At 40.0% G+C, this 20,932-nt stretch overlaps 1 protein-coding gene across 8 annotated transcripts in view; it reads right to left on the bottom strand.

Annotated features, from left to right (window-relative positions):
• SMAD9 (SMAD family member 9) overlaps positions 1-13,140 on the bottom strand; it is an 80,925-nt gene extending 67,785 nt beyond the window's left edge. For 3 of the 8 annotated variants that reach the window (XM_078070439.1, XM_078070433.1, XM_078070441.1), the window contains exons 1-2: positions 12,996-13,123; positions 3,231-3,444 (exon numbers count right to left, since the gene is read on the bottom strand). The gene's annotated coding sequence lies outside the window, so the exon portion shown is untranslated. Of the gene's footprint in view, positions 1-3,230; positions 3,445-10,937; positions 11,018-12,480; positions 12,626-12,792; positions 12,821-12,891; positions 12,927-12,995 lie in introns of those variants that run through there. The other 5 variants (XM_078070434.1, XM_078070437.1, XM_078070435.1 and 2 more) reach the window with 5 other exon arrangements.
• Between the last annotated feature and the right edge of the window lie 7,792 nt (positions 13,141-20,932).

Raw genomic sequence — 20,932 nt, 5'->3', positions numbered from 1 at the left:
CAGGTCATGGTCCCAGGGTCCTGGGATTGAGCCCCGCATCGGGCTCCCTGCTCAGCGGGAGGCCTGCTTCTCCCTCTCCCACTGCCCCTGCTTGTGTTCCCTCTCTCACTATGTCTCTATCTGTCAAATAAATAAAATCTTTAAAAAAAAAAAAAAAAAGAAGAGAAACAACCTAAGCGTCCATCAACAGATGACTGGATAAACAAAATGTGGTAGGTGTGGACCATGCAATATTATTCAGCCTTAAAAAGGAAGGAAATTCTGATACAGGCTACATAATGAATAAAACTTGAAGATGTTATACGGATGAAGTGAGCTAGACACAAAAAAGCAAATTTTGTTTGACCCCACTTATAGGAGGTAACTAGGATAAGCAAATTTGTAAAGATAGAAAGTAGAACAGAGGTTACTAGGAACTGGGAGAAAGGGGAATGGGGAGTTCTGTTTGATAGAGACAGAGTTACAATGTGGGAGGATGAAAAAATTCCGGAGAAGGCTGGTAGTGATAGTTGCACAACACTGTGATGAATTTAATGCTATTGATTTGGATACTTAAATGGTAAAAATGGTAAATTTCCTGTATTTTTACCACAATAAAGAAAAATCGCACTCCAAATGTTATAATAATTTGCTTCATCACTACCTTCAAGGGATTTTTACAAATAAAGTCTCCCTCTACCAAAACCTGAGGTTTTGTTTTTTTTAAATCTAATTTTGAGATGGAAAATAATGTGCCATTGGTACATGGAAGCCTTGAAAGAAATTAGAATCCCCCATAACACAGAATGCTAGGAAATCCCACACTCCCCAGGCCTAATTATATAGGAGAATCTCCTTCCAACAGCCCATACTCATTGAAGGACACGCATAGTTTTGTGCACTCCCTGGCATTCTGCTTGCCTTTCAGATCCTTTCTTCCACTTAATGCTGATTCATGTAAACATATCAATTTTCTCTGATGGTTGTAGCTTAGGAGAGAAAGGAAGTACTATTTTTAAAATATCATTTGCTTCTACACTAAGAAAAAGGGGAAAATATGGAACAATGTCCAGAAAGATTATTTTTTTAAATGAAATCTATTTTCTATCCCAGAATCAACCAACAGCAATTTTACAAACTGTCAATCAATGTTATTGAGCTTTATCTTCTTGGAATTTATGTTATTTTTATATTATAAACTATAAAATTCCTTCAAAGCAAATAATTCCATTCAATAAACATCTATAGATCCAACAACTGTGAGCCTTCTGAAAGAAAGCAGAAATATAAATCATTTCATGCACTAATACATCTGGTATTTATTTATTTATTAAAGATTTTATTTTTATTAAAGATTTTATTTATTTATTTGAAAGAGAGAGAGCATGTGCGTGGGGTGGGGGGGTGTGGGGGTGGAGCGGTGGAGGTGAGGCAGGGAAAGGGAGAGGGACAAGCAGACTCTGCACTGAGCAGGGAGCCTGAAGTGGGGCTTGATCTCAATACCCTGAGATCATGACCTGAGCCAAAACCAGAAGTCCAATGCTTAACCAACCAAGCCACCCAGGCGCCCCACATCTGATATTTAAAGTTGTATTAAAATCTACTAATACTCCAAAATCTGTATGCCTTCAAATCCATTAGAGGGTCCACAGATTTTGAAATTCATTCTTTCATAAAACTGACTTTATGATCCCTCCCGGAATAGGAATGTAACAGAATCTGCTGCATGAAAATATTATTGGGTTAATAAATTTATTCTACAGTACATAACAAAGTACAAGAATATTTGAAGTTAATTTTTATCATCATTTCTGGATTTGGGTGAACGGTGGCCCAGAGTCACTACATAATGACTGCCTGAGGCTCATCCAATAAAAGCCCACAAATATATCAAAACCCTCATAGTGCATAAAGCACACGTGCACTCTCATTTTAAAACAGAACTCTAAAAACAGCTTGATTTCTTTTTATATTAATACTGAATTTCACATAAAACAAAAGGCCCTGACTAAAAATGATATATGTTGCCTAAACCAAGACAGGGTTATAATAGGCAGCCTTGCGCTCACGACATGAGGTGCTGAGGTAAACTGGTGTCATTGGCATTTATACTGAATAAGCCACCGGGAAAGTCTTGATTTACGTTCACCTAAATCCCCGGGATATGGTTCTCTCGACCACTCATCTAGTTTGATTTTTCAGCTAGAATGTCAATGTAACAAGGTAACTAGTGCCTCCAGGAACAAGATGCAACATGATATAATGACTATCTGGAGGAAGAAGACCTGAGTCTGAATGCTAGCTCCATCACTAAGTGTGACCTTTAAGTAATTAACCACTTGGATCCTGTTTCCTCTTCCGCAAAGCTGAAACAAAAATCACTACTTTTCATGCTGAGAGGAAGTGTGCAAAAGCAGTTTGAAAACTGTAAACTAATGTAACGATACTATTTTTTATTATTAACAAGTAGTTCTACTTCTGCTTATTCCTCCCGTGTGCCTTATTGTAGAAGAAAAAAGTGCCAAAAAAGAAAAGAAAAAAGAAAGAAAAAGTAAAACAATCTCAGAAAAAAAGATCAGAGGCAAAAGAGAAAAAAAGAGGATAAATGTTCACATAAAAAGAAAAACTATCTCAACATATTAGCATCGCGTTAGGAATCAAAATTATGACATTTTCTTCCCAGAAATGCTACTATTCACCGAGCAGAGCTGGTGGGTAGGTATTTCTGAGGCCATAATATATACCTTCTGTACAATTCCAGGCAGTCAGGAAGAGGGAGAAGGCGAGAAGATAAAGGGACCCAAAGAGAAATGAGGTGACCACTGTATAAAATCTGACTATCCAGCAGTTCCATCTCAAAACCTAATTGACAAGCGACAAAACAAAAAAGGTTCTACCTGTCAAAATAGGTGTTACCAAGTCTGTACAGAAAAGATCACACAGGACCTACTTGCAGCTATTTTTGGCTACGTTTAAACAAGCATGTTTATACGATTTCCAAGTTTACAGCAAACCAGAACAGCACACTGGGAGTAGGAAGAGGAGAAGCTACTAGGAGGCACACGACAGCAAAGTGAAATCAAAGCTGGCAGCTGGACCCCAAGGAAAGGGACCAAAACAAGCCGAACAGAGGAATACAAGCAAACAAACAAACTACTGAAAAACAGACAGCAGGTCTCAGAAGCACAAGAGTTTGAGGTCGCTGCATCTGGGAACGACCAGCCCTTCCTTCCAACTCCAGACTTGCTTACCGTGCAGTCTGTAAACGGTGTTCTTCAGAATTCTGGAGACAGCAGAGAGACTCAGTCAGTGGCAGCGACAAGAGAGCAGCAGGGTGGAGCTGGACGCCAGGGGAAGGGCAAAGCACTCAACTCTGTCCCTCTGCAGATGCCACCGTCCACCAAAGCAGCCCTGCTTCATTCAGCTTTACTTAGTGAGGCTTCTTTGATGAAAGGGCCCTGTTGGCTTAAAAAAATTTTTTTTAATTAAAATTTGACCACCACTGACTTCCACACTCCAGGATCCTTAAATGCAATACGTTCCAATGTAGTAATGGACTCTATGCCAGGAGTTGGGGAGAGGGAGGGATGGATAGGTAGAGCAGGGAGGATGTTTAGGGCAGTAAAACCATTCCACATAATACTATAGTGGTTGATACTATTATTTGCACATTACACAGCTGCACGAACCCACAGAATGTACAACACCCCATGTACTTGGAGTGATAATGATGCGCCAGTGGAGGCTCATCAGTCGTAACAAATGAACCCCTCTGGTGGAGGACATCATACTACCTTAGACTATGCATGCGGGTGGGGGGGGCAGGAGGCATATGGGAACTCTCTGTACCTTTCGCTCAATTTTTTCTGTGAACCTAAAACTGCTCGAAAAAATAAAGTTTACTATTTTTTTTTAAAGAGAAAGAAATAGAACCTATGGAACCTATTAGCTTTCTTAAACCAGTTTTTCTTCCTGCGTTCCATATTTTCTGGTAGCACCACTCCCAACAACTTGCCCAAGTGAGAAACAGACTCAGAAAAACCCCATGGAAATCTTATTCCTCTTCTTCCTCAAGCCCACATTTAATAGGTCATTAAATCCCGTGGATGGACCCTCTTACATATTTCATAGCTGTGCCCCATCCCAGACGTCCCTAATGGGTCTGCTCCATGCAGGCAGCTCTGTCCTACTGGGCCTCCCCCATCCACCCACCCCCCAAGAGAGTACCCTCCCTGTTGGGCCCCTAATGCCCTGTCACTCCCAGTCCAGAGCAGATCCTGTCACACTCTTTAGTGACATACCCTGCTGTGAGACTGAAGCAGAATGGGACACTATTTCCAGGGGTTGGGATTAAAAGTATTTTATTTGTGCTTTAAAATGTTTGTCAAAAACATATATATATATATATATATATATAAATTTGTCACCAAATTTCTTTTTTTTTCCCTAAAGATCTTATTTTTCTTTTAAGTAATCTCTATCCCCAACGTGGGGCCCGAACTCACAACCCCAGGATCAGGAGTTGCATGCTCCACTGACGAAACCAGCCAGGCACCCCGTCTCCAAATTTCTACTATGTGCATGCATTTATATATTTTAATCTGAAAAAACAAAAACAGTATCCTGGGTAAGATTTAACGCTTTTAGCGTCACTTTCAAACCAGGTTTTGCTTCTCTGGTTCACAATCTTTCTCCTCAAACTACATTCTCTTCTCATCAATCCTCATTCCTTTTGTCCTTCACTGCCTCCCCGCTGCCCTGTGTGCAGCTACATCCTGGAAACCTTCCCCACGGCCCCAGGCAGCAGCATTAATGAGCTCTCCCCAGCTCCTCCCGGCTTCCCCAGCACCTGGCATATACCTTCATGAAAGCACAGAGGACGCTCCCTTCCTTACATTTGTTACCTGTTTTCCCCAGAGACACCCAGCCCCTAGGGAAGGCCACAGGCCATGGCACAGAGTGGTCTGAACTGTCTAACACTACAATAAATGTTGCTTGAATGAAGGTAAAATCCAGCTTTATCAATCACGTTAACTACTGTATCTTATATGAAGCCCACGTAATTAGGCTACCTTTTGACCTACAGCCCGTTGCTTTGCTGATGTAATATAACAAATTCCTTTGACAGGCAGAAGCCTATAATGCATTCCCTCCTTCCTGTGCATTTAATAGTCTTTCTGCTGAAGGTGCTGTTGTATAGCACACTAACCTGGATGTGAATACCTGCAAAGTGTTAAATGGCTATAAATAATATTTTAAATGTTTTTTTAAATGGTATGTGGGTAGTTTTTTAACATTTTATTGATGCATGTGTGTTGTGGGAGGTTGAGTTTCCTGGCCAAAGGCTGCCTGAGTGGTGGAGGTTATAAACTGATGGAGAAGAATCACTCGTAACTGTGTTAAGGATTGCCGTTTGGGGTAGTTCAGATTTTTAATTGCCAAAGATATTCATGAAGCAGTGGAGATGCGTCAACACCATCTCACCAGCTTTGCTAGGTGTCCATATGGCTATTTAGAAGCGCCACGCCCCTTCAATTTGTCTTCAGTCTCTTTCAAACACATCTTTGATGATGTGATTCTCCTGTTCAAGCCCTTTAGTATTTCTCTTTTGACCACAGGTTAACATTTAATAGTTTTCTCTTGCCTACAGATTAAAATCCAAATGCCTTATCCTTCCTTCTGCCTTATTCTACAAAACACCAAAATATGTTAGGGAAGAGAAAGGACGGTGGTTGAAGGAAGAAACTAAATGTAACAAGTATCAAGGATGAGCCAGACACCAATGCTAGGCGCTGGTCCCTTCCCTCTCCGATAGTATAGTCTACAGCGGGAGATAAGAATCTAAACACATTATTGCCAGACAGGTGATACATTATTATAACTGCTATTAAAAGGGCCAGGGGCGGTTTCCTGTAGGAGGGGGCCATGCACACTCACTCTTGAACCAGTAGAGGGTAAGAGGGAAAACCAGAGAAGCAAAAGCTCATCTCCTGACAGACACAGTAGTACAATTCCAGGCCCAGGGATGTCTTCAGCATCCTTCAGTTCTAAACAAGCATCTACTGCAAGAATCTCTATTCCCCTTACACTTTGTATTTCACTTTTATTTAGAGTCCTAAAACCCCAAATGGGACCATTGTAAGTATCTTTGTCAAGAGTGACTCAAAATTCACACACAGTAAAAATGGAAAAATATAGAGAAATCCAAATAGTTTACTTTTTTTTTTTTTGCATAAAGAAACTATTGGATAAATATTTTGATATTTGCTTTCCTGACCTCTCTCTAATTAGGCTATGAAGTCCTGATTTTATTTTCTTTTAGTACTTTATTTTGTTATATGGTCCTTAGGGTTTGGGGCCTCATAGGCAGTGTAATTACAATAGGCACAGAGTAAACAATGATTGAATGAATAACCTATATAAGTCCCCAAAACTTATAAGTCCCACTTTCTAGCGCAATGACTACATCCACAGATCACATTTTAAAACCCCAAACTTAATCCATACAATATCTTGAAAAAAATTTAAAATGTGTATTTGCAATCAATTTAAATCAATGACAACAGAAAGGAAGTGCCACTCCTCTGAAGTAACACCTAGGCACCAACTTGCCATAGTTTGCGAACACGGCCAACACCTAATGACTGTTTTGTGTAAACACAATTAACCAATAAGCCCTAAGGGAAGCATTTCTGTACACAAAGGTTTCTCTATGACAAACACCTAATCTAAATTTTTCTCCTAGAAGTGAAATTCTACTATCACCAGAAAACAGGGAAAGAATGGTATCAATGCACCAACAAGTGAAGGAAAACCACAGGAGAACTAAATTCTTTTTAGCTTTAACACATTTTCTCATCTTCCACATTCACTGGCTTCTAATAGTCACTCATATCATTAATCATAACCATTAATCATAACCGTAACAATAACCTCCTATCATTCATCATAACCATTAATCCTCGGAAGTGCCACTTTATGAACAAGTTGTGCCAATTTCTGGGTAGTCATTTGGAAACTGGAATTCATTTTCCCAGAGAAACAGTGTTCTGAGTGCTGACAGATTCCCTGGCCAGCCCACTGAGACCCTCTGAACTCCTAATACAGGCACCTTTAATACTGCTAACACCAACTCAAGTAAGCAATGTGTGCCTTTGGCATGAGTAAGCTTGTCCAAGCTAACATGTCTCAAATCCTCACAACCGTCCCAATGTACAAACTTTTCAACGAACTCCTCTTCCTATGCCAGCCAAACTCCAGTTCTCTCCTGTGTGATTCCCAGCAAAGAAAAAAAGCAATATGGATTAGTGGATTAGTGGATTTATAATGAAACATGAATAGAAGTCAAATATTCTACCATGAGATGGAAAACTCTGATGGAATCTGTGAATCCTTTTAGGAGTTAATTTCTGAAATGTGTGGCTCCCAAGTCAGTTAAATTTAGATACAAGAATTCAGAAAGCAACTCCCAGCACTTCAGTTGAATTTCACCATCCATCAAACTCTGCATTAAAAAAAAAAAAAAAAAGAAAAAATCTGCAAATCTGCTCCAGACCTTCCACAGCCTGTTAATACTTAGGACAAACTCCTTCAAGGCTTCTGATAAACGGTCCCAAATGACAGTTCCGGATCTATCTGCTACCCTACCCATGTCACAATTTCTGCATTTCATCAAATCAAATCAAAACATAGAGTAACATACACACTAACCAAAGCAAATCTACATTTGATCAGCTTCCAAGCAATTTAACAGATTAAAGTGAAAAATATTAGGCTACTCGGAAGAAGATATTCCTCCGGATAAAGCAGGGTTGGGATCCAGTGGGCTCACGGCCCAGTCACCCTGGGGAAGCGCTCTCAGGCGCGGTGAATGTAAGCTGTTGCTACTCACAGTGTTCACACCTCCATTACTCCCAATGCCTCCCTCTAAGCTGTTTCAGAAGGAATCTCCAATGTCAACCCGTCTGGGTGGCCCCCAGAGCACATGTGCACTTTACAGATTATTTGTCCAGTGGTTGAAAACTGGAGTTTTTGCCAGGTCACTGGAATTCTAAGATGAATGATCATCCCTAGTAATCTCAGTGTTTAATAAACCAAAGACTGCTTTTCACTAAACCCATTTCATGACTGAGGAATACATGTTTTCCATTTATAGTCCTTCAAAATTAAATTTGAGAAAGGGTAAGAGGAAGTGATCAAATATTAAATATTACATATCCCCAAGGGGAAATTCATATATTAAAGCAACGACACCAATGATATCAGGTAATCTGAATACAAAAGAGAGAGAGAAAATTTGATATTTAGTACGCCCCCCCCAAAAGAAAATCAAAATTATCTTTACAGGAAAAATCAGATTTTGTAGGACTCCTTTACATTTATTCTTTGGGTTAAATTTTTATCTTTGAATTAAATATGGGTTAGAGAATGAAGGGGAAGAACCAAAATCTTTTCAGTGTTTATGACTTCTAAAATGATACAGAACGGTACACATACATTTGTAATTTGTTTCTTACTATTTCTGCATTTCATCTTAAGTTCTGAATTTAAATTTTATGTCAGTGTCTCTTTGAGTCTTAGAAAACTGGTTTTGAGTTAATTAGACTTCCCAATTAAAACTGTAAAACAATGTATTATAGAGGCATGATATTTATACACAAATTATATTTTTTACATTACACTATATCTATTAATTCTGAGTCACTTAACAGAGTATGACGCATTTTAAGAAATGATTTAGTATTGCTTATTAATACAATGAGCACTGCACAGAAGGGAGATTCAGCTCTCTGACAAGGCCGATAAGAAGACCCTTCATACATCCAACCTGACCAAAACAGAAGCTCATCTCAGTAGCAGTCTGCTTTTTCTTTTGTGAGCATAGTTTGAAACATATACACTAAAAAGGGTATCAATTTTTATGTAGCTATGGGGGGTGGGGAGAGGGGTCAGCATATCATGTTAGCGATTTTCTGTGGAATCACATTAGAGTTTCATTGTGGTACCCATATCACATTAGAATCTGGTTTTTTTGTTGGTGGTGGTTTTTTTTTTCTCCCCCCTAAATGGTTTCCATTGTGTATTTAGTGAATCTGATATGGAAAATTGCTAATGCAATGAGTATCACATAAGCTTTCCTGACTGTAATGCTCAGCCACAATATTGAGAAGAGATTCAACTGGACCAGAGGCGTTTCAGGGCTAGCTCTCCACAGCCTCTGAACAAAGTCCTCAGCTCAAGTTCAACACTGGCTTCTTGAAAGATGGACCGCTAAGACCTACTGTATGGGGGAAACTCTTTTACAGATTTTGTTTCAGAAAAAAACATGGGTTCAGTGATAGATGTGTCATTTAATTAATATTTATTGACTGACCACTATGCTGGTCATTGTGGTCGGCATTAGGGGAATGAAAAAGATAGACAAAACATGGTCCATTCCTTCACAGATTTTGAAAGCACTGACTGATTAGAAGAAATAAATTAGCACATGAGTAACTTAATACAAGGAAAGGAAAATGCAGGGAGGGGGGTGGGAGGATGGGTTAGCCTGGTGATGGGTATTGAGGAGGGCGTGTTCTGCATGGAGCACTGGGTGTTATGCACAAACAATGAATCATGGAACACTATATCTAAAACTAATGATGTAATGTATGGGGATTAACATAACAATAAAAAAATTAAAAAAAAAAAAAGGAAAGGAAAATGCAAAGAGCCGTAGCAGCTCAGAGGAGGACACACCTGAGACAAGGGCCATCAAAAAGTCCTGTAAAGGCAGCACCTGGTCAGGACCATAGCATGTGAGGAAGACGCAGATATATCTGAGGATCTGATGCTAGGTTGGGAAGCAGGGGGTGGCATTCTAGGCCTTAGCATGCGTAAAGATGCAGAGAAGAGAAAAGCCAGGGCATGACGGGAAATTATAATTCATTATTTTAATGACAGCATAAAATCTGGAAGGAGTGGGATGATAAACCTGGAAAAGTAGTCTGGGGTCAGCCTGAGGCTGCCACCACAGTAGAGTAGTACAGGGTGTTCCAGAAGGTTTGGGGTGGAAGTGTCAGGATGCAGTCCACTGGCAAGATTAACACTTTCTGATGCTAACAGATTTTGTGAAATCTTAAACTTTAGTTAGCACACGTTTCTTAAGACACAATTTATAGGAATATTTATTTTAAAAGGTTAGTTTGTTGCCAAGGGATAACTGTTTATTTTTTGTTATGTGACTACTCATGACATGGACATTCATGAGCTTAACAGAAAAAGAAATCTATAAAGCATGCCCAAACTGTTATAACTACTTATGAATTTACTGTTTGCCCTTTTTTTTTTTTTTTTTTTTTGCTTTAGAATAACTTTTCAACTCACTAGCAACAGTAACCAAGGAAATATAAATCCAACAGCCTCGAATTACAACTATTTGAAAAGATTCATGCTTTCAATGTACTGCTACATTTATTCTTTTATTCTGGACACTTCCCTGTTTCTGAATTCCTCTCCAAATGTTAGAAGTAATAAACAAAATCTGCACTAAGGTTTGTTAGAGGCTTAAAATGTAATTAGTATGTTTTGCAATAAAAAAAAAAGTCATCATTTTCCATAACCTTTACCTTTCCTTAAAGCAAAGTACACTCTGTGGATAAGTATTATTTCTGACATAATAAAGCAGAATATGATGAAATATTGCAGAGAGAATGTTAGATATAAACTAGTTAGTTACCCAAGTGCTATAGACCCCTCCTGAAACATCAGCTCTCCAAAGGAATTTGCACTCATTAATCAGAATTAAACTATTTGTAACACTGAAAGTGAATATTTTAATCTTTATGAAGTAATTTCTTGACAGATTTTTTTCTCCTCCAACTGACCACATGCACAGAAAGGATAAACAAATTTGCCAGTTGTTTATTACTTATATATATCCTTGACAAGGTTTCATTAAAAAAAAAAAACAAAAACACCTCTTCTTTCTCATTCCATGTCTTGGGCAATCAGGGATGCAGTAGTTGATATCTGTGAACATTCTCTGATTAGCCATTAACTGAAGATATAGAAGTAAAAGAAAAATATTTTAGAGAGAGAAAAGCCAAATAGTTCATGCTGACTTTAAGATACTGATGACAAAGCTGTGAGAATTATAAAGTACTTAGGGGTTTAACGTAAAATTTGTTTATACCTTTGATCTTTAGTAAACACTGTACTGATAAAAATGAGTTTGTTCAGATCAAGAATATGCTGGTATTCTCTTAAACATAGCTTAAAACCACAGAGCTGAAGCATAAAACAACTTGGACAAAGATAGCCAGTCAAGCATAAAAATGGGAGTTGGTTGTGTCAGAATAGATTAAGAAGCTGAAGACTGTCCGCTAAAGACAGTTGTCTTGCCATCAATGAAGGCAATTATCATCACTAAAAGTTCTTTTTCTGATATATTATTTTAAACTTTTGTCATATTATATTTAAAATGCTCCTTATTTATAAACTATTACATCATTTTCTTATCTGCAGTGTCCTTCTTGGATAACCACAAATTTGAAAACAGTCCAAAATCTTGTTCATGGTTTCCTACAACCATAGAAAGACTCACTTATTGTATTTGGAGTTAGGAGAATGTGTTTGGGTTTTACTTTTACTTCCTTTTTAAATATAGATCGCTATTTTAAAAATATAAACATCCAATGGCATTCCCTCACACCAACAGGACTCCTAAGGCAGAAGATCTGTTTGTAGCATGAACATTTCACTCACTCAGAAGGATGCCCCAAAAGCTCTGCTCAGTTATGGCCAAGTAGCATTATTAAATGCCTCATGACTTGACAGTTATCCTCTATTATTCCTGCTAAACCACACTTCCAAAAGATCATCCGAGAAATCTGGCAAACCACTGTAATGACACTTGTAAATTGGATCCATTAAAAGCAATCCACAGTATCCTGTGGGTGTGCATCCGACTGTTAATTACTGGGTAAATAATTTACATGCAACTTGATTCCGAAACTAGATATGTTATTTGTAGGCTATTTTTCAGGAGTACCAGTTCCAACCCAGAAACAAGTCAACGGAGTATTTCTAAATTATCATTTGAAATTTCCACCGTCAAGGGTGGGAGGAGGAAGGAACAGTAACGGGAAGACCTGTCAGCGATTAGCCATCCATAAAAATGTTTCCCCCGCGCTCCTCCTTCCGATCACAATGCCGGCGTCAGTTAGTCTCCCGTATCTGTTCCCCACCTCGCCCCCCTCCCCTCTGCGGAGAGCTGGCACCGAATGGCCGGCGAAGGAAAAGACAAACATCCCAGCTCCCAACACAATCCAAGCGCTAGCCCGGAGACACTTGAACAACATTCCTAACTTTTTTTTTTCTTCCCACTTCGCGTGCTTCAAAGGTAAGCAGAGTAAAAAAGCCTATGAGACAGAAGGCCAGGGAGGCCAGCTGAGTCACAATTACTACCCTCCACCCCGATTTCTCCACAGCCCCCCACTTTCGGCCACAACAAACGGTTACTCAGCTCTCAGTCTGCGTCTCCACGGCGCCTGTCCTCGGTGCTCGACCCCCGCGCGGTGCCCAGCCCGGGTGCCGCAGAGCTAGCGCGCATCCCTGCCCACGCCCTGGGCCACAGCCCCGCTCGGCCGGCGCCCCCGCCGCGGGACGAGCATCCTCCTACAGGTCCCAGGTGCCCGCCGCCCGGGCGGCTGCGGCGGCGGGGAGGGCGCGCGGCCAACTCTCCGGAGCTGTCCCCTCCGGCCCCACCCCACCCCCGAACAGGCTCCACCAAGAAATACGGGGATGGAGAGTACAAAGAACCAAGCCACACACCAAAGGGCCTCGGAGACTTCCGTCGGGGAAGAACAACTTAGCCGCACAAGCACACACACACGCTCTCGCCCAGCGCGCGCCGGGGAGGGCATCTCTTACCTGTCCCCACGATGCCACTCATCCCTCCCCCACCCCAGGTCTGGCTGCCCCCCCACCCCCCGCCGTGGGTCCCCAGCCGCCCACTCCAAGCGCCGCGCACTCACTGCGTGGCTGCGCGCGCCCAGCGGCTGCAGGGCCCGGCGGCGGCGGCGGCGGCGGGGACCGAGACAGCGGCTGCAGCGGCGGCGGCGGCGGCGGCGGCGGCGGCCCCAGCCGGCGTCAGTCAGACTGGAGCCGCGAAGCCTCATCGCCCGTATTAGTGCGCCGACCTGGAAAGCGGCCAGGAGCCCTGCGCACGGGTCCGCCCCCGCCCGCCGCCGCGCGCCCTGGCCGCTCCCGGAGCCCGCGAGGCGGGGGGAGCGCGGCCCGCCCCGCGGCCACGTGCGCGGAAACTTGCGGCCGGGGCGCCTCGGCGCGGCCCTGCGCTGCCCCCCTGGTCCTCCTGCGGGACCCCAGGCTAGCCTCTGTGGGTGACTAAGCCCCGCTGGCGGGCCGCGGTGAGGGGGCTCGGGCCAGCGGGTCACCTCGCGTCTCTCTCTCTCTCCCGCCACCCCTGAGATTTCTTGTGTCCGCCTGGAGCCTGAGGCCAAGGAGGGTTGTTACCAGAGCGAGAGATACAGGACCAACAAATCGGTTTGGACCCCCTTTGCCCCCCACCCCCCACCCAGCCACTCTTTTCTGACACGTTTCTGGACCCCCGATGGTTGCTGTTACTTGCCGTTTGTTCTTTACTAGCTTTTCAGACCAAAGGGATCATTACACCCATCAACAGCACCAGAGCAACTGGTTTGCACTGGCCTGGGCAGAAGAAAATCTAATCACTGTGAGTGGTGAGTGGTGGTAAAAACTAGTCATGTAATTATGTAGATTGTCATTTCTTTATGTGTATTTATTTGCTTAACAGCCTAGCATATAATAATATAATATTATCTAATCTAATAAAGATATGCACTGAACAGCGTTAATGTACAACCTTCTTGCCTCAGGGGCTGGCTACCCCCTAGGTAGCCTGTTTTTTGAGGTCACTGTGGACTCCTAGAACCCACTCAGAATACTTTTACGCAATGCCACCAACATACCGATGGGCTTTGACTCCCCATCAGCCAGTACCTCTTCACGGAAAAGGCATTTAACTGCAGAGGCAAAGGTAGCATTAAGCGACAAGAGGACAGTATTCCTTTTGCTCCTATATATGGAAAAGGCCTCCAGAGGCCTTGACACCCCTGAAATGTAAATGCAAGGCTTTGAATTTAACTGCTTGTTTCTAGTTCTCACACGCACTTTCTTCCCCTGGTGGATGCCAGTTTTGCATTATCGTACTGTTGTGGTTGAGCGATGACCTTGTTTAAAACAGCATTTGTGGTTGAACCTTAAACTCGAATTTAAGTCCTCATTCTACACCTGGCCCATTTACCTCCACCGCTGCTCCAGGCTGGGTGTGCAACACCAGGAAACATTTGGACTGCTAAAAAGCTACAGATTGCGCTTGATGTGCCCTTTATGACAGTAAACTGATTAGGTCCTCAGAATGAATACCTGTGGCTCACATTGTTTTTTGTTTTGTTTTTAATGTTATTGAGAAAAGAAACGGCCCAGTCACTATTTCAGTTTCCGTCTGTGCATTAGACAATGCTGAGGACGCAACGCAGAGCAAGAAACTACAACCTCTGCAATGCTGGCTCATGCTTCTGGCATGGAGTCTTTTTAAATTCACAGAATTCTCTTGGCTCTTGGCAGGACTTGGATTTGCAGATTCTTTGAGTGTGTGTAGTCGGCTTTTTCTGTACATTATCATTTACATACCAAGAAATTTTGGCACCTAGAAGTTAGCCTGTCACTTATACAATTCCTATCATTTATTCCTGAAACCTAGTATAGATCCATTATATACAAGGACAGTAAGATCTGGTGAGTTCCAAGGAGAAAAGGCCCACTCCAGGAAAGAAGGCTCAGTGTTGACATTCCATTTTTTAGAAGCTGACAATCCATGTAACTGGAAATCCAGACTCTGCTGGATTTTTTTCTTCTTGATTAGCTGCAGTCTTAGGCTTGCTAGAAGTTTCACCAGAAAACTATGTAATGGGAATCATAGGAGGGGTGAGACTCAGTCACAGGTTGTGATTTAGTGGGACAGCCAGTAAAATTTTGGTTCAAGACCTGAAAACCACGGTGAAACTAAGCTCCCCCTTTTCTGAATTGCAATGACTTGGTGCAACATGAGCTCCTGCCACCTATAGAACAGGGATAGGAGGAGGAGTGTCCTTACCCACGAGAGGATCCGTCCTTTTCGCTCATTAGATGCTCAGCATAGGACCTGATTGTGACAAAGGCTGTAGTAATCCATGGATGCCAAGATCCTGCTTTGTGCATCTGCTGTACCTGATGTTTGATCTAGCATTATAATGGTTCCACTCGGAGCCGTAACTAGGAATTGTTGCCTACCCCTTCCACTTCTGGTTTCTTTCGTACATTTCATCTGTAATTCTGTCCTAACTCTGCGCTTTTTCTGACTCTCCCTTGAACTTTTCTTCGAGCCTTCATTCAGCCCATAACCAGTATTAGACACTTTCCTGAGCACAGGTGCCTGGACTAATCACGTGGACACAGAGCACTGGTCCTAAGGAAACTAGGTCTCACTAGGAAAGACACACATGTCAATGATTATCATGCAGTAACTCTGTGTGTCATTTAGGGGTGAAGGCACAAGGGAGGTGTCAGGGAATCTCCACAGAAACAAAATTTTAGCTACATCTTGAGAAGTGAGGATGAATGACCACTACCTCATAGCCAAAGAACCCCCATACCCACAGTCTGGGGGGAGGCAGCTCTGTGGGTGCTGGCTTTGTAGCAGAGGGCAGCTGTATTGGAAAGGCAGTCCAGAATGCCTGCTCTGTGCAGAATAGTAGGTTTACGTATGAAAACCCCAGTGATCCTGAGAACAGTCAAACTCGTTGGATAAATAGGAAAAATAATGTTATTTGGTCAGATGAGAGAGGGTGCGTTCAGGGTGGTATGGCCGTAGACAAGATAACGTTAGTAGGTAGGAATATCACCAAATAAGTATTCTGGGATTGCCAACAAGGGAGTCCTGAAGCATCTTGATTTGGTGGTGAAGAGTGAAAGCTATCTCCTGTTGTGAGATTCTTCCTGCCAGGACCAGGTTAGGCTTTATGCACATCATCTTGTTTCACCCTCGCGACATCTCGGGATGAGAATTATTATCCCATTTTGCAGTTGAGGAACCTGAGGCATAACCAAATGTTCCCAAGTGTCCGACTCAGAATTCAAACTCCAGTCTGCCTGACTCCAAAACCCAGACATTTAACCACTACACTTCACTCTCTTCCTGGAACTTGAAGTTGAATTGAAAAGTGAGCAGATGTGATATGGGCACAGGTGAATATTGGAATAAATCAAATTCATCCATTCATTCAAATTGTTGTTTAGTAACATGTTCTTTAGGGACTAGATGAGACTGAAAATTTTTTTATCTTCTTAACCATTTTAAGTATACAGTTCAGTAAAGTATATTCACATTGTGTACAACAGATCTTTAGAACTTTTTCATTTTGCAGAATTGATGATCCATCGCCATTAAACACTAATTTTCCCTCTTCAGTCCCCCCACCCCGCCCTTGGCAACCACTTTTCTACCTTCTATTTCTATGATTTTGACTATTTCAGAGACTTCATATGAGTGGTATTATATTGTATTTGTCTTTCTGTGACTGGTATTCACTTAGCATAATGTCCTCGAGGTTCATCCATGTTGTAGGACAGGATTTCCTTCTTCTTTAAGGCTTCATAATATTCCATTGTATGTATATACCACATCTTCTTTACCCAGTTCATCAGTCAGTGGACATTTGGGTGGCTTCCACCTCTTGGTTAATGTGAATAATGCTGCAGTGAACATGGGTGTGCAAATACCTCTTTGAAATCCTGTTTTGAATTCTTTGAATTCTTTTGGGTATATACCCAGACGTGGGACTGCTGGATCATATCATAATTCTGTTTTTAATTTTTGAGGAAACTCCATATTGTTTTCCATATGGTTGCACCATTTTACATTCCCACCAACAATACACAAGGGTTTCAATTTCTCTGCATCCTTGCCAACACTTGTTACTTTCTTTTCTTTTAATAGTGGCCATCCTAATGAGAGTGATGTGATAGCTTATTGTGGTTTTGATTTGTCTTGCTCTTAATTTTAGTAATGTTGAATATCTTTTCATATGCTTTTTGGCCATTTGTATATCTTCTTTGGAGAATTGTTTATTCAAGTCTTCTGCCCATTTTTTAATAGGGCTATTTGGGTTTTTTTTGATGGGTTGTGGGGGTTCCTTATATAGTCTGGATATTAACCTTTTATCAGATATGTGGTTTGCAAATATTTTCTCCCTTTCTGTAGGTTGCCTTTGCACTCTTGATTATTTCCTTTGATGAACAGAAATTTTAAAATTCTATGTAGTCACATTTGTCTATTTTGCTTTTGTTGTCTTATTTTCCATGTCCATATGTTCACTGCTAGTATATATAAATAAATTGATAATTATATGTTTGTCTTCTATCCTGTGACCTTGCTGAACTCACTTTATCAGTTCTAGGATGCTTTTTTAAAGATTCTCTGGGATTTTTTATGTAAACAATCAATCACATCATCTACAAATATGGACAGTTTTATTTCCTACTTTCTCACCTATATCCTTTTACTACTTGTTCTTGCCTTACTGCATTGATTAGAACTTTCAGAACTATATTTAATAAGAATGGTGAAAGTGAGCATCTTTGCCTTGTTCCTGACTTTAGAACAAAGCATTATTTTTTTTTCACTATTACATTTAATGTTATCTGTGGATGCAGATTCACTTTATCAAGTTGAGGAAGTTCCCTTCTCGTCCTATTTTTCTGAGGGTTTTTATCATGATTGGATGTTGAACTTTCCAATTTTTTCTGAAGTAATTGATAAATAATTTTTCTTTTTTTATGTATTAGGATGTATTATTATGTATTATTTATTATACATGATTATTATATTGATTAATTTTCAAATATTGACCCACCCTTGCATCCCTGTAATAAACCACACTTGATCATGGTGTATAATTTTTTTTACATACAGAGGAATTTTATTTGTTAATATCTTATTAAGGATTTTGTGTCTATATTCATGGACACTATTGTTCTGTAGGTTTTTTTTTTTTTTGTACTTTCTTTGTCTGGTTTTGATATCAAGGTAATATTTCATGAAACAAATTGGGAAGTGTTGGGAAGTGTTTCCCTCTTCTTTATTTTCTAGAACAGAGTATGTAGAATTGGTGTTAATTCTTTAAATGCTTGGTAGAATTTTCTAGTGAAATTATTTAAGTTGAATTTTTTAAATTTCATATTCAATTTCTTTAATAGTGTGGGGCTATAGCTATTCAAATGGTCTGTTTCATACTTGCCTTGTACTGTGTGTTTTTCCAAGAAGGTGGCCTATTTCATCTAAGTTGCCAAATTTAAACAATTTAGAGTTGTTTATAGTATTCCCTTATTATCTTTTTGATGTCTGTAGGGTCTGTAGTGATACCTTCTCTTTCAGTCCTGATACTGATAACTGTGTCTTCTCTTTTTTCTCTGTCATTCTTGCCAGAGGTTTGCCAATTCTACTGATCATTTCAAAGAAGATCTTTGTTTCACTGCTATTCTCTATTTTTTATTTCTGTTTTCAATTTCATTGCTTTCTGATCTTATCTTTATCATTTCCTTCCTTCTGCTTACTATGGGTCTATTTTGCTCTTATGTTGGGTTGTTGAGGTGGGAACTTAGATTATTGGTTTGAGACTTTCCCTCTTTTCTAATGTATGCATTGAGTGCTATAAACTTCTCTCTCAGCACTTCTTTGGCTGTGTCTCACAAATTTTGTTATGTTCTATTTTCATTTTCATTCAGTTCAATATATATATATATATATATATATATATATTTAAAATTTCCCTTGGGACTTCCTCTTTGGTCCATGCATTATTTAGAAGTGTGCTGTTTAGTTTCCAAGTGTTTATTTATTTATTTTTTAAAGATTTTATTTATTTATTTGACAGAGAGAGACACAGCAAGAGAGGGAACACAAGCAGGGGGAGTGGGTGAGGGAGAAGCAGGCTTCCCACGGAGCAGGGAGCCCGATGCGGGGCTCGATCCCAGGACCCTGGGACCATGACCTGAGCGGAAGGCAGACGCTAAACAACTGAGCCACCCAGGTGCCCCTAGTTTCCAAGTGTTTAGGTGGAGATTTTCCTGTTCTGTTTCTGCTGTTAACTTTTAGTTTCATCTGTTGTATTGGAGAGTACACTCTGTATGATTTCAATTCTTTCATTTGTTGAGGTTTGTTTTATAGTGCAAGATATGATCTATCTTGATATATGTTCAATCAGCATTTGAAGAGAATGTATATTCTGCTGCTGCTGGGTGAAGTTTTCTATAAATGTCTATTAGATCCTGTTAGTTGATGGTGTTGTTTTCTATATTCTTGGTGATTTTATGTGTATTTTTTAAATCATTTTTTGAGAGAGGAGTATTGAAGCCTCCAACTATAATTTGTCTATTTTCCCTTTTGGTTCTATCAATTTTTACTTCACATATTTTGTGACTCTTTTGTTTGTGGCATACACATTTAAGATTTCTAGGTCTTCTTGGTGGGTTGAATCTTTATTATTATTATATAATGTTCCTTGTAATTTTTTCGAGTTAAAGTCACTTTATCTGATATGATAGCCACTTCTGCTTTCCTTTTTGATTCAGGTTTATATGATATATATTTTCCTATTATTTTAGTTTAGATATGTCTATATTGTTATATTTGTAGTGAGTATCTTGTAGATACTATATAGCTGGGTCATGTTTTTAAATCCTCTCTGCCAATCTCTGTGTTTTATTTGTTTAATTTAGACCATTTGCATTTAATGTAACATATTATTCATATGTTAGAGCTTGTCTGCTATTATGTTTTTTGTTGTATGGTTGTTCTGTTTTTTTGTTTCTCTGTTTTCTTTTTCTACTGTCCTGTGAGTTACTTGAACAATTTTTAGAATTCCATTTTGATTTATTTGTAGTCTTTTTGAATTTATGTTATGTATAGCTTTTTTAGTGATTGCTCTAGATACTACATTATGTATACATAATTTATCACAGTCTATTATTATTTTACCAGTTAGAAGGAATTACAGAAACCTAACCTCTGTTCTTAACCCCTCTGCCCTCCCTTATTTATAATTATATAATTGCGTTTTATATTCCTCTACATACATTTACAACATCAGACAGTTACAATATTTGCTTTCACCATCAAACATAATTTTAAAAGTCTAGGAGAGTAGGAAAGTCTTTGTATTTACCAATATTTTGCTTACCATAAGCTTTCTTCCTTCCTAATGTTCCAAGGTTCTTTTAATATTTTCTTTCTGTTTAGAGAACTTTGTTTAGCTATTGTTTTGGTAGGTCTATGGATACCAGATTCTCTAAGCTTTCCTTCATCTTCATCTGAGATTGTCTTGATTTTCCTTTCATACTTGAAGGATTTTTTTCCCTAAGTATAAGAATCTGTGTTGATAGTTCCTTTCTTTTAGCACTCAAAAAATACTGTGCCACATCCTTCTGACCTCCATGGTGTCTGATGGTAAATTCTGTAATTCTGATTGTTTTCTCACTACAGGTAACATGCCATTTTTTTTCTGATGGCTTTCAAGATTTCAAGAGTTTTCTGTCTGTAGTTTTCAGAAGTTTAATTATGATGTGTCTTTGGGGAGTTTATCCTATAAGGAATCTGAATCTGTAGGTTTATGTTTCTTGCCAGGTTTGAATTTTTGGCCATTATTTCCTCAAGTACTTTTTCAGCCCTTGCAGGAACTCTGATGATACAAATGTTAGATCTTTTTATAGTTTCATAGGTTCCTGAGGCTTCTTTTTTTTCATTTTATTTTCTTTCTTTTGATCAGATTAGAAATTTCTATTTATCTTTCAGGTTACTGACTCCTTCCTTCATCACCTTCATTCTACTGTTGAG

The sequence above is a fragment of the Halichoerus grypus genome, chromosome 4 (genome assembly GCF_964656455.1).
Source record: "Halichoerus grypus chromosome 4, mHalGry1.hap1.1, whole genome shotgun sequence".
NCBI lineage: Eukaryota > Metazoa > Chordata > Mammalia > Carnivora > Phocidae > Halichoerus > Halichoerus grypus.
This window is presented reverse-complemented; position numbering and strand designations above follow the sequence as displayed.